Source organism: Oncorhynchus tshawytscha, unplaced genomic scaffold (assembly GCF_018296145.1).
Source record: "Oncorhynchus tshawytscha isolate Ot180627B unplaced genomic scaffold, Otsh_v2.0 Un_contig_3912_pilon_pilon, whole genome shotgun sequence".
Classification (NCBI taxonomy): Eukaryota; Metazoa; Chordata; class Actinopteri; order Salmoniformes; family Salmonidae; genus Oncorhynchus; species Oncorhynchus tshawytscha.
Window position 1 is genome coordinate 40,100 of NW_024609153.1, and position 14,062 is coordinate 54,161.

The following is a 14,062-nucleotide window of genomic DNA, read 5'->3' on the forward strand; positions in this document are numbered from 1 at the left end:
GTAGTTCAGGTGGCTGTTTGTGTAGATGCTGTTGTCTCTGTAAGACTGTTTGTGTAGATGCTGTTTTCAGGTGGCTGTTTGTGTAGATGCTGTTTGTCTCTGTAGGACAGTAGTTCAGGTTGGTGTTTGTCTCTGTAGGACAGTAGATCAGGTGGCTGTTTGTGTAGATGCTGTTTGTCTCTGTAGGACAGTAGGTCAGGTGGCTGTTTGTCTCTGTAGGACAGTAGTTCAGGTGGCTGTTTGTCTTTGTAGGACAGTAGTTCAGGTGGCTGTTTGTCTTTGTAGGACAGTAGTTCAGGTGGCTGTTTGTGTAGATGCTGTTTGTCTTTGTAGGACAGTAGTTCAGGTGGCTGTTTTTGTAGGACAGTAGTTCAGGTGGCTGTTTGTCTTTGTAGGACAGTAGTTCAGGTGGCTGTTTGTCTTTGTAGGACAGTAGTTCAGGTTCAGGTGTTTGTTTGTAGGACAGTAGTGCTGTTTGTCTTTGTAGGACAGTAGTTCAGGTGGCTGTTTGTCTTTGTAGGACAGTAGTTCAGGTGGTGTTTGTGTTGTTTGTCTTTGTAGGACAGTAGTTCAGTGTAGTCTGTTTGTCTCCCATTTGTTACACCTTAGGACAGTAAAACATGACTCCATTCTTTGCTGGCTGTTGTGTCATGTTTTGTCCTTCAGGACAGTATGTTCAGGTGGCTGTTTGTGTAGATGCTGTTTGTCTTTGTAGGACAGTAGTTCAGGTGGCTGTTTGTTTGTGTAGATGCTGTTTGTCTCTGTAGGACAGTAGTTCAGGTGGCTGTTTGTGTAGATGCTGTTTGTCTTTGTAGGACAGTAGTTCAGGTGGCTGTTTGTCTTTGTAGGACAGTAGTTCAGGTGGCTGTTTGTCTTTGTAGGACAGGCTGTTTGTTGTAGGACAGTAGTTCAGGTGGCTGTTTGTCTTTGTAGGACAGTAGTTCAGGTGGCTGTTTGTCTTTGTAGGACAGTAGTTCAGGTGGCTGTTTGTCTTTGTAGGACAGTAGTTCAGGTGGCTGTTTGTGTAGATGCTGTTTGTCTTTGTAGGACAGTAGTTCAGGTGGCTGTTTGTCTCTGTAGGACAGTAGTTCAGGTGGCTGTTTGTCTTTGTAGGACAGTAGTTCAGGTGGCTGTTTGTCTTTGTAGGACAGTAGTTCAGGTGGCTGTTTGTGTAGATGCTGTTTGTCTTTGTAGGACAGTAGTTCAGGTGGCTGTTTGTCTTTGTAGGACAGTAGTTCAGGTGGTTGTTTGTCTTTGTAGTTCAGGTGGCTGCCCTTGCACTTAGTCTGCCTCCTGTCCCTCCCATCATCATGGTTACACCTTCCTGAAAACAATGACTCCATTCTTTGCTGAAACCTGTTCTGCCAGTTCATGTCCTTCAAGACTAGAATGTTCCAATGTGGTTAGCCACAGAGATGACAAGATAGTTCACACATGCATCTTTCAGGGTAACTGTCAAACAGACATGTCACATTTCTGGTTGGTCCATAACTTGTTTCCTGCTTGTAGCAGGCCGTGTTAACAGGAATCCTCTTCTCTAACTAGAAGTCATGTGATTTCATGAGGATGTTGTTCTGCAGTGAGAGTGTAATGCAAGTCAAGGTGTCCTGGGATGAATGTCAACGAGATTTATAAACATCATTGTTAAATTAACTGTTGTTATAAAACAAATCAATGCTTTCATTTTCTTTAGGTTGGTTCGCTTTTAAAGTGTTTGATTGTCACAGACATCAGATTGGTTCTGTGAAATGTGTTGTTTTACAGGGTCAGTCATAGTAGTATGATAGGTGTTGTTTTACAGGGTCAGCCATAGTAGTATGATAGGTGTTGTTTTACAGGGTCAGTCATAGTAGTATGATAGGTGTTGTTTTACAGGGTCAGTCATAGTAGTATGATAGGTGTTGTTTTACAGGGTCAGTCATAGTAGTATGATAGGTGTTGTTTTACAGGGTCAGTCATAGTAGTAGTAGGTGTTGTTTTACAGGGTCAGTCATAGTAGTATGATAGGTGTTGTTGTACAGGGTCGTAGTAGTATGATAGGTGTTGTTGTACAGGGTCGTAGTAGTATGATAGGTGTTGTTTTACAGGGTCGTAGTAGTATGGTGACCATGGAGCAAATTAGATGTAAGTGTCTTGCTTATGGGCACATCGTCAGATTTTCACCTTGACGGATCAGGTTTTCAAACCAGCGATACCAGTTACTGACCGACCACTCTAACCACTGGTCAATCTGACCATACCAGTTACTGACCCACCACTCTAACCACTAGTCTACCTGACCATACCAGTTACTGACCCACCACTCTAACCACTAGTCTACCTGACCATACCAGTTACTGACCCACCACTCTAACCACTAGTCTACCTGACCATACCAGTTACTGACCCACCACTCTAACCACTAGTCTATCTGACCATACCAGTTACTGACCCACCACTCTAACCACTAGTCTACCTGACCATACCAGTTACTGACCCACCACTCTAACCACTAGTCTACCTGACCATACCAGTTACTGACCCACCACTCTAACCACTAGTCTACCTGACCATACCAGTTACTGACCCACCACTCTAACCACTAGTCTACCTGACCATACCAGTTACTGACCCACCACTCTAACCACTAGTCTATCTGACCATACCAGTTACTGACCCACCACTCTAACCACTAGTCTACCTGACCATACCAGTTACTGACCCACCACTCTAGCCACTAGTCTATCTGACCATACCAGTTACTGACCAGTGACCATGTGGACACCTTCTAGTGGTGGGGTAGTTAGGAGTGTTTATCAGACCATGTGGACACCTCCTAGTGGTGGGGTTGTTAGGAGTGTTTATCAGACCATGTGGACACCTCCTAGTGGTGGGTTGTTAGGAGTGTTAATCAGACCATGTGGACACATGTGGACACCTCTAGTGGTGGGGTTGTTAGGAGTGTTTATCAGACCATGTGGACACCTCCTAGTGGTGGGGTTGTTAGGAGTGTTTATCAGACCATGTGGACACCTCCTAGTAGTGGTTGTTAGGAGGGTTGTTAGGTTAGGAGTGTTTATCCATGTGTTTAGTGGTGGGGTTCAAATGACCACCATGACACCTGGACACCTCCTAGAAATAAACAGTGTTTATCAGGGTTGTTAGGAGTGTTTATCAGACCATGTGGACACCTCCTAGTGGTGGGGTTGTTAGGAGTGTTTATCAGACCATGTGGACACCTCCTAGTGGTGGGGTTGTTAGGAGTGTTTATCAGACCATGTGGACACCTCCTAGTGGTTGGGGTTGTTAGGAGTTTTATCAGACCATGTGGACACCTCCTAGTGGTGGGGTCATAGAAGTACCCCTCTGGATCCGGGAGAATTGTCACAATTGGACACCTCCTATGGACCAAAATCTGGGGTTGAAAATATTCATATTCATGAAATCACAAGTGAAATATATTGAAACTCAGCTTAGCCTTTTGTTAATCACCCTGTCATCTCAGATTTTGAAATGATGCTTTACAGCCAAAGCAAGACAAGCATTTGTGTAAGTTTATCGATAGCCTAGCATAGCATTATGCAAAGCTCATGTTGGTCACGAAAATCAGAAAAGCAATCAAATTAACAAGAAGGTATTTAAATGGTAATAACCAGACTTTTTTCCAACAGATATTATTGGCAAATGTATTCCAGTAAGTTGTGACATAAGGAATGGATACAATCTCCCTTTGAAATAAAGCAGGTATAGATCTGTTGTTCTGAGGGAGCAAGGAGAGAAACAGTTTCCCTATTGGAGAGTCAACTGGATTAAGCGAAGGTAGGTCAAGAAGGTGAGGTCTGGTTACACATCTAAATAACATGAGTTCCAGATGGAATAGCATCAGAGACTATGGAGAACTCTCTAGGAGGGCAGGTCAACAAGGTGAGGTCTGGTTACACCTCTAAATAACATGAGAGTTCCAGATGGAATAGCATCAGAGACTATGGAGAACTCTCTAGGTGTTACAAGGATATTGTAACAAGATAAAAATTCCTCATAATTGAGTAACAATCCTTCTGCATTAAAAAGTTGACTTACCAGCAGGATATGATTATTAAACCAGTTCTTCAAAAATAAAGACTTGTTTCTATACAAAATATCCTTATTGTTCCAAATGAAATACCTATGCAGGATTTTTTTTTAAATATATTAACGAGCACGCTAAGAATACTGTTGTAGGAATCTTATCGGTGTTATAGTTACAAAGTAACACAAAATTGAAGTCACCAAAACGGGAGAAGATATAATGAGGGATGAAATTCCAAATTGAAGTTGGATTCTTTAAGAAATGTTTTTCCCAATTTATCTTTAAAGTATTATTAGTATTATTTATAGTAAAATCAACTAAATGTTCATAACGACAGATGTCCTTATATAATGTGTGTGATTTTCCCAGATGAAGTTGAAAAGCATCTGGTCAACCTCTTTCCCTATTTTGTGGTCAAGATGTAGGGACTGGGCTGCATACAACTTCTGTATGACTGACGCCTTTAGTGATTTAGTCTAATGCTTTAATATATAACATTCTGCCCTCCGAATTCATATCTAAGGGGCATTTTTCATTAGTGCAAATCTGTTCTGTGAGAATATCTAATAATAATAATAACTGTGTAAATCAGGATGCATTATGAAAGGACAATAAGAGACGGTGGTAATATGTTTCCTTTTAGAGACTATAATACATGACAACCAGGTCATTTTAGTTTCTCTTAGAATCACAACCTCAGTGGAACAACAGTTTGTCATTTCCCACAGGTACAGTTCTCCTGAACAAACAAGTGCAGGACAGAGGAATAGCAATTCTTACCTTGTTCTAAATTCAATCACCTTCTTCATCCTCATCATTCAGTTCATTGAAATACAGTTTTGAAGTTGTGCACAATTATCAGTATCACATCAGCCCATTCATTCACTGTCAGCTACATCAGCCCATTCATTCACTGTCAGCTACATCAGCCCATTCATTCACTGTCAGCTACATCAGCCCATTCATTCACTGTCAGCTACATCAGCCCATTCATTCACTTCACATCAGCCCATTCATTCACTGTCAGCTACATCAGCCCATCAGCCCATTCATTCACATTCACTGTCAGCTACATCAGCCCATTCATTCACTGTCAGCTACATCAGCCCATTCATTCACTGTCAGCTACATCAGCCCATTCATTCACTGTCAGCTACATCAGCCCATTCATTCACTGTCAGCTACATCAGCCCATTCATTCACTGTCAGCTACATTAGACAAATTAGCACCTTGGAACCCAAGAAGCATAATCAGTGCTCTAACTCCCCCTTGTGGTGGTGTGGAGCAATGCAATAAGCAGTCACACAGGGTAATGTACTAAACCACAAATTACCTCTAAATCCTGCAGCATCATCTCAAAACTTATTTCAGGATCTAAGGTAAGTAGATCTGTAAGTAGATCTGTAAGTAGATCTGTAAGTAGATCTGTAAGTAGATCTAGATCTGTAAGTAGATCTGGTAAGTTGATCTGGAAGTAGATCTAAATAACTTCATCTTTAGAAAGCAACACTCAACCTTTTTAAGGATAAATCCCTCTGCAACCATTGGTTCAACTTTTCATTTTTTTCTTCCATAATAAGTACACACATTGAATGAGCATATTTTCTGTTGATCCTTAGATATGGTAATCCCAAGGTATGTTACATTTTCCTTAAGTGGAATATTGCAGATAGAGGGCATCACACAGTCTTTAACATATGTCTATTCCTCATGGAGACAGATTGGGTCTCCTCTGTAATTACGTCCAATATTGCTTTCATTCTTTTTGCAAATATAGAAGCTAATATTTGTAGTCTTTGAGCAGACAGACTGGATGTAAATTATAGAGGAGAAGCAAGTCTTTCTTAGGCTTATGGATGAATGTAATCAGACCTGGAGTCAGACTGGGAGGGAGAGCATTATTTACAATGTAATCAGACCTGGAGTCAGACTGGGAGGGAGAGCATTATTTACAATGTAATCAGACCTGGAGTCAGACTGGGAGGGAGAGCATTATTTACAATGTAATCAGACCTGGAGTCAAATGTCAGAAGTCAGAGCTGGGAGGGAGAGCATTATTTACAATGTAATCAGACCTGGAGTCAGACTGGGAGGGAGAGCATTATTTACAATGTAATCAGACCTGGAGTCAAACTGGGAGGGAGAGCATTATTTACAATGTAATCAGACCTGGAGTCAAACTGGGAGGGAGAGCATTATTTGGGGCGGCAGGGTAGCCTAGTGGTTAGAGCATTGGACTAGTAACCAGAAGGTTGCAAGTTCAAATCCCCGAGCTGACAAGGTACAAATCTGTCGTTCTGCCCCTGAACAGGCAGTTAACCCACACAGTTAACCCGCCGTCATTGAAAATAAGAATTTGTTCTAAACTGACTTGCCTAGTTAAATAAAAAATAAAGGTAAAATTAAAAATTAAAATTAAAATTTATTTACAATGTAATCAGACCTGGAGTCAGACTGGGAGGGAGAGCATTATTTACAATGCTTTCAGAAAAGACCAACTGAAAACAGTTGTGTAAAACTCAGCAGATATACCATCAGTCCCAGGAGACTTATTATTTTTAAGTTGTTCAATAGAATAAATGATGTGTTCAACTATAATAGGGTCGTCACGCTGTTCCCTGTCAGCCTCACCAACTGATTTCACATCCCCCAGCCAATCAAAACAAAGAGTTGAGGACGCCTCACAATACTGTAGAAGATGAGGACACCTCACAATACTGTAGAAGATGAGGACACCTCACAATACTGTAGAAGATGCAACTAAAGATGGAGATTAATGTGGGGTCATCTGTGATGAGACCAGTCATATTTAATTGCTGAATTGTATTATTTTTAGAGTGGTATTTTTCAAACCTGAAATAAAACTGATTTATTTAGTCCATCCTCCTCCATTTCTACCTACATCTGACACAGGTTCCGTCTGCTTTCAGTTTATACATATCATCCAACTGGTGTTGTAGATCAAACAGAACAGATTTATCCTCCTCTGAAAGACTTTCAACAGGCTTTTGAACAAGACAGGTGATCTTTGTAATTACACTTTCTTCTTCAGCTCTCCTGGTCTTGGCAACAATACTCTCATGTTTTCTTGCATATCTTCCAACCTTAAAAAGCTCCCAGTTATTACTGTATGAATTGTTATTCATAGCTTTGTTCCTGAAGTGTTTAAAACCTGTTAAGTCTACCCCCTACTTTTTCGAACATTCTGTTAAAAATCGCACAACATTTCAGCGTCCTGCTACTCATGCCAGGAATATAGTATATGCATATGATTAGTATGTGTGGATAGAAAACACTCTGACGTTTCTAAAACTGGTTAAATCACGGCTGTGACTATAACAGAACGTGCGTTTCATCGAAAAGCGCAAGAAAAACTGATCACTGAAAACGGGAAAATATATCAATACGCCACTTGCATGTATTGTCTATTGGAAAGCAAAATAAATGGGGCTGAGATTGCAAGTCCTACAGCTTCCACACGATGTCGCCAGTCTTGACAATTGCCTGCGCTTTGTTTCTTGGTCAAACGAGTACGAGAGAGCCCATTCCTTCCGGTCTCCGACAGGATGTTTTGGAGTAGAAATTTCTGAACATGATTTCAAGACGTGGAGCTATTGAATACACATCGCCCCGTGATCAATTTGATAGATTATTAACGTTTAATAATACCTAAAGTTGGATTACAAAAGTATTTCGAAGTGTTTTGTGAAAGTTTATCGTCGACTTTTTTAATTTTAAAAATTACGTTGCGTTTTAAAACAGTGTTTTTTTCCTTGATCACACAGTCTTCATAGATCGATATTTAGGGTATATATGGACCGATTTAATCGAAAAAAAGACCCAATAGTGATGTTTATGGGACATCTAGGAGTGCCAACAAAGAAGATCGTCAAAGGTAATGAATGTTTTATATTTTATTTCTGCATTTTGTGTAGCGCCGGCTATGCTAATTATTTTCTTTACGTCCCCTTCGGGTATTTCGGGGTGTTGCATGCTATCAGATAATAGCTTCTCATGCTTTCGCCGAAAAGCATTTTAAAAATATGACTTGTTGGCTGGATTCACAACGAGTGTAGCTTTAATTCAGTACCCTGCATGTGTGTTTTAATGAACGTTTGAGTTTTAACGAGTGCTATTAGCATTTAGCGTAGCGCACTTGCATTTCCAGATGGCTAGATGGGACGCATGCATGTCGGGTCGACGTAAGAGGTTAAGGAGATTTGGAACTTTTTGACAAACTAATGACCTACCTCAAGACAAAGACATTGCAAAGATGACAGACATAGACATGTCAGACTCAGAACCACTCAAGGACACCACACAGGAAGAGGTGAAAAACGAATGGTACAAATGGGCTAAGTATACGGCAAACAAACACAGAATGGACAATTGTATTTTGTGTAGAAAATCACCTTTGTCGGATCTCATAATAGTCCCTGAACCAGCATCATTTAAAAACTGTGCAAATTGGAAAAATGATCATTGTACCAAGAGAAAGTATTCTATTCCCTTGTGTGACATAGAATGTAGGATTGCCCAAGGGAGCACTAGAGGCAGAACCATATTAAATGAGACTGGGTTGGGAGACAAGGATTGTGCTGCCTATAACGTTAGAACTGAATTAAATGGACCTCAATTAGAAAGAAGTACTGTGATTAAAGGAAAATATGAATGTTTTTACAGCCATAACACCGAAGGAATTGATGTAGGAAACACCACTGTAGAATGTGATACTATTTGGGTACTAGAGACTGCAGGGGTTCGTAGAAATAAAGATAAAGGGATGATAATGCATAGAAAAGGGGTGTGGTACAATAACTCAGGTTGCGCCATCTCTTATTATGCTAAAAAATCAGGACAGAGGTATTGCGGATAGTTTCTGGATGTGTGGAAAAAACAAACTGTTGAATGTACTGCCAGATGGATGGACTGGTCTTTTCTGGATTTGAATCTATATTTTTGTGGATAACACCAAATAAGAACTTAGAGTGGATTAATGACATATACTATAACCAACAGAGATTCATTAACTATACTGACTCGGCTCTAACGGCGTTGGGGGAACAGGTACAGGCTACCAGTAAAATGTCTTGGCAAAATAGACAGGCTCTCAATTGGCTTTTGGCAGAGAAGGGTGGAGTTTGTGTTATGTTTGGGGATGATTGTTGCACCTTTATTCCCAATAACACTGCGCCTAATGGATCCTTTGCAATCGCTATGGCTAAAATTAAAGGTTTACGAGCAGAGGTTAAGGCAAATGCTGGGGTTGACTCTCATGTTTGGGATTGGTTGCTCTTAGCATTGGGAAAATGGGGAGCTATGTTTGCTAGGATGGCCATTATGCTGGGCGGGGGGTTATTGGCTCTGGGTATTGTATTTTGTTGTGTTTTACCCTTGGTGAAATCACTTGTGATCCAGACAACGGTTAAACAGATGTTTGTAAGTAGAGCTGACCCTCCTGTGCCGGGTAGCCCAGGCCACTATCCTGATGAAAATGGACAGTTATGCAATGCGGTTGGTGGACCCCTTGACTGCCCCTTTGGTAATCCAAACTGCCTGTATGGAGTGGTCTCTGGAGGTGGTTACGCTTGCCATGGTTTTCGTAAGGATGGTTTACCTGTATATGCTGTCATTCCAAATTCATAAGTAAGTCTACTGATACATATCCACAAAAAGGGTCATTTCCGTAGTAAGTACAACAGGTGCTATGTAAGGTTTTAATATATCTACTTTTGCTTAAGGCCTTGTGTTTTTGTATGTTTTGTTGAATGTTTTTGATAGGTATATCAATGAATATATCTGGTTTCTTTTAATTAAAAGTTAGTTTTGCCTTCTAAATACTAGGTTAATTTTAGAAACATGTAGGTAACAGTGGGATATCCCGGTTACAAGTGTCTACGGACCATGTCCTTAATCTTCTAACAGAGGTTGGTATCGCTGGTATCACGTTTGTTGGAGAGGTGTCTGAGAGGGAGGATCATGTTGAAAGCTTAAATTTAGAATGATGTTGTGTCAATTTTATTTTGTAACTGCATGGAGGCCTCGTGTTTTCTCATATTCAATTTATTGTTATACTCATTGCTTTATTATATATTTTTTTCTTTTTCACGTAACTGAGAACCTCAGGCAAGGCTTTGTACTTACATGCTCATGCTTCAACAAAATGTTGTGTATTATTTTTATTGTTTCTATACCGAACTAGATCTTTTACTCCTATTTAGTATTAATAATTTGGAGATGTTTGGTCTAGTTAGGTTTTCTTCAATGTTTCTAATTAGATCTTTTACTGCTATTTAGTATTAATAAATTGGAGATGTTTCGTCTAGTTAGGTTTTCTTTAAATGTTTTGAATTGGATCTTTTACTCCTATCTATGTTATTGTTTGGAGATGTTTGGTATAGGTGATTAGTAAGCTTTATTTGTGTTAATCAACTGTTGGTATTATGCTCCATATGTCCTTTTAGTTTTGGTGCTTAATAAGCACCAGAGGAGGGTTATATGGGAGAATGATGTACATATATGGAGGAACATAAATACTGTAACACAAGAGAGAGATACACTTATAGAGTGCATTTGCCATTCTGGTAAAATACATTGTCTATTGTATAGGAGAGGAGAACAGAGGAGGCCATAGATGTATAGTCTGCTGATCTTAGACAACCACATGAAGAGAAGGCGACACATAGGCGCCAGGACAGCTGGAAACACTAAAAATGGAGACACATAGTCTGCTGAGCCGAAATAAAGACACACATACAAAGGAACAGATGGAGCTAATTACAGGGTCAAAGCATATAGGATAGAGGGACGTATATTATCTTTAGGTCAAAGCAAGGGTCTTGTCATCATTAGGATCTAATGGAAAGCAGATATGGGCGTTATTGGGCTGAACAAGCAGGATGCACGGATTGGGATGTACAGTGCCTTGCGAAAGTATTCGGCCCCCTTGAACTTTGCGACCTTTTGCCACATTTCAGGCTTCAAACATAAAGATATAAAACTGTATTTTTTTTGTGAAGAATCAACAACAAGTGGGACACAATCATGAAGTGGAACGACATTTATTGGATATTTCAAACTTTTTTAACAAATCAAAAACTGAAAAATTGGGCGTGCAAAATTATTGAGCCCCTTTACTTTCAGTGCAGTAAACTCTCTCCAAAAGTTCAGTGAGGATCTCTGAATGATCCAATGTTGACCTGAATGACTAATGATGATAAATACAATCCACCTGTGTGTAATCAAGTCTCCGTATAAATGCACCTGCACTGTGATAGTCTCAGAGGTCCGTTAAAAGCGCAGAGAGCATCATGAAGAACAAGGAACACACCAGGCAGGTCTGAGATGCTGTTGTGAAGAAGTTTAAAGCCGGATTTGGATACAAAAAGATTTCCCAAGCTTTAAACATCCCAAGGAGCACTGAGCAAAAGATAATATTGAAATGGAAGGAGTATCAGACCACTGCAAATCTACCAAGACCTGGCCGTCCCTCTAAACTTTCAGCTCATACAAGGAGAAGACTGATCAGAGATGCAGCCAAGAGGCCCATGATCACTCTGGATGAACTGCAGAGATCTACAGCTGAGGTGGGAGACTCTGTCCATAGGACAACAATCAGTCGTATATTGCACAAATCTGGCCTTTATGGAAGAGTGGCAAGAAGAAAGCCATTTCTTAAAGATATCCATAAAAAGTGTTGTTTAAAGTTTGCCACAAGCCACCTGGGAGACACACCAAACATGTGGAAGAAGGTGCTCTGGTCAGATGAAACCAAAATTGAACTTTTTGGCAACAATGCAAAACGTTATGTTTGGCGTAAAAGCAACACAGCTCATCACCCTGAACACACCATCCCCACTGTCAAACATGGTGGTGGCAGCATCATGGTTTGGGCCTGCTTTTCTTCAGCAGGGACAGGGAAGATGGTTAAAATTGATGGAAAGATGGATGGAGCCAAATACAGGACCATTCTGGAAGAAAACCTGATGGAGTCTGCAAAAGACCTGAGACTGGGACGGAGATTTGTCTTCCAACAAGACAATGATCCAAAACATAAAGCAAAATCTACAATGGAATGGTTCAAAAATAAACATATCCAGGTGTTAGAATGGCCAAGTCAAGGTCCAGACCTGAATCCAATCGAGAATCTGTGGAAAGAACTGAAAACTGCTGTTCACAAATGCTCTCCATCCAACCTCACTGAGCTCGAGCTGTTTTGCAAGGAGGAATGGGAAAAAATGTCAGTCTCTCGATGTGCAAAACTGATAGAGACATACCCCAAGCGACTTACAGCTGTAATCGCAGCAAAAGGTGGCGCTACAAAGTATTAACTTAAGGGGGCTGAATAATTTTGCACGCCCAATTTTTCAGTTTTTGATTTGTTAAAAAAGTTTGAAATATCCAATAAATGTCGTTCCACTTCATGATTGTGTCCCACTTGTTGTTGATTCTTCACAAAAAAATACAGTTTTATATCTTGATGTTTGAAGCCTGAAATGTGGCAAAAGGTCGCAAAGTTCAAGGGGGCCGAATACTTTCGCAAGGCACTGTATCTTCATTTGCATGAGGGATGGACTCATATGTTGTGTGTGTATAAATCAGAGTGAGTGCTCTGAAAAAGGTGTGTGTTCCGCGGACCACTCCGGCTTGCGATACTTTTTTATTAAAAGCCTATTGATTTCACAAAGTTCTTGAAAGCGTCGTATTTCAAACCGATTTTCCACGACAATACCAGTTTATATCTGTACTGTCTTCCAACCTGAACACTGTTGATACCAGTTTATATCTGTTCTGTCTCCCAACCTGAACACTGTTGATACCAGTTTATATCTGTTCTGTCTCCCAACCTGAACACTGTTGATACCAGTTTATATCTGTACTGTCTCCCAACCTGAACACTGTTGATACCAGTTTATATCTGTAATGTCTCCCAACCTGAACACCGACCTGAACACTGTTGATAGCAGTTTATATCTGTACTGTCTTCCGACCTGAACACTGTTTACATCAGTTTATATCTGTACTGTCTCCCAACCTGAACACCGACCTGAACACTGTTGATACCAGTTTATATCTGTACTGTCTCCCAACCTGAACACCGACCTGAACACTGTTGATACCAGTTTATATCTGTACTGTCTTTCACTTCTTTTATTAGATGAATAAATAAAACCTAATTGAGCAATGTTTTTACTTGTAAAATCGAATCAAATTTTATTTGTCACATACACATGGTTAGCAGATGTTAATGCGAGTGTAGCGAAATGCTTGTAATGACCTGTGTTCTGTTTAAACCCTGATTTAAACTGAGATTCAGTGATATGACAGTGTCTTTATTCATATAAGTACCTGATTCAGACTGCGTTGTCCTCCAGTCCGGTGGCTCTTTGTGGGATACATTGAATGTAACGGAGTTGAAGTTGTGTTCCCAGAAGTCCACTGGATGGCGCCAGAGCAGCATAAATGGACTGGTGAGATCTGAGTAATGTACCAGGGGAATACACTATATAACCAGCAGTATGTGGACACACCCCTTCAAATCAGTGGAATCGGCTAATTCAGCCACACCTGTTGCTGACAGGTGTATAAAATCGAGCAGACAGTCATGCAATCTCCACAGACAAACATTGGCAGTAGAATGACCTTACTGAAGATCTCAATGACTTTCAACGTGGCACCGTCATAGGATGCCACCTTTCCAACAAGTCACTTGGTCAAACTACTGCTCTGCTAGAGCTGCCCCGGGTCAACTGTAAGTGCTGTTATTGTGAAGTGGGATAGTCTAGGAGCAACAACGGCTCAGCCATGAAGTGGTAGGCCACACAAGCTCACAGAACGGTACTGCCGAGTGTCTATGGAGATTTCATGGCTGTGTGCTCGATTTCATACACGTCAGCAACGGGTGTGGCTGAAATAGCCAAATCCGCTAAATTTGAAGGGGTGTCCACGTACTTTTGTATATAAATATATAGAGTGTACCTTCACCTATCGTCCGCTTATTTGAGTGCCTTATT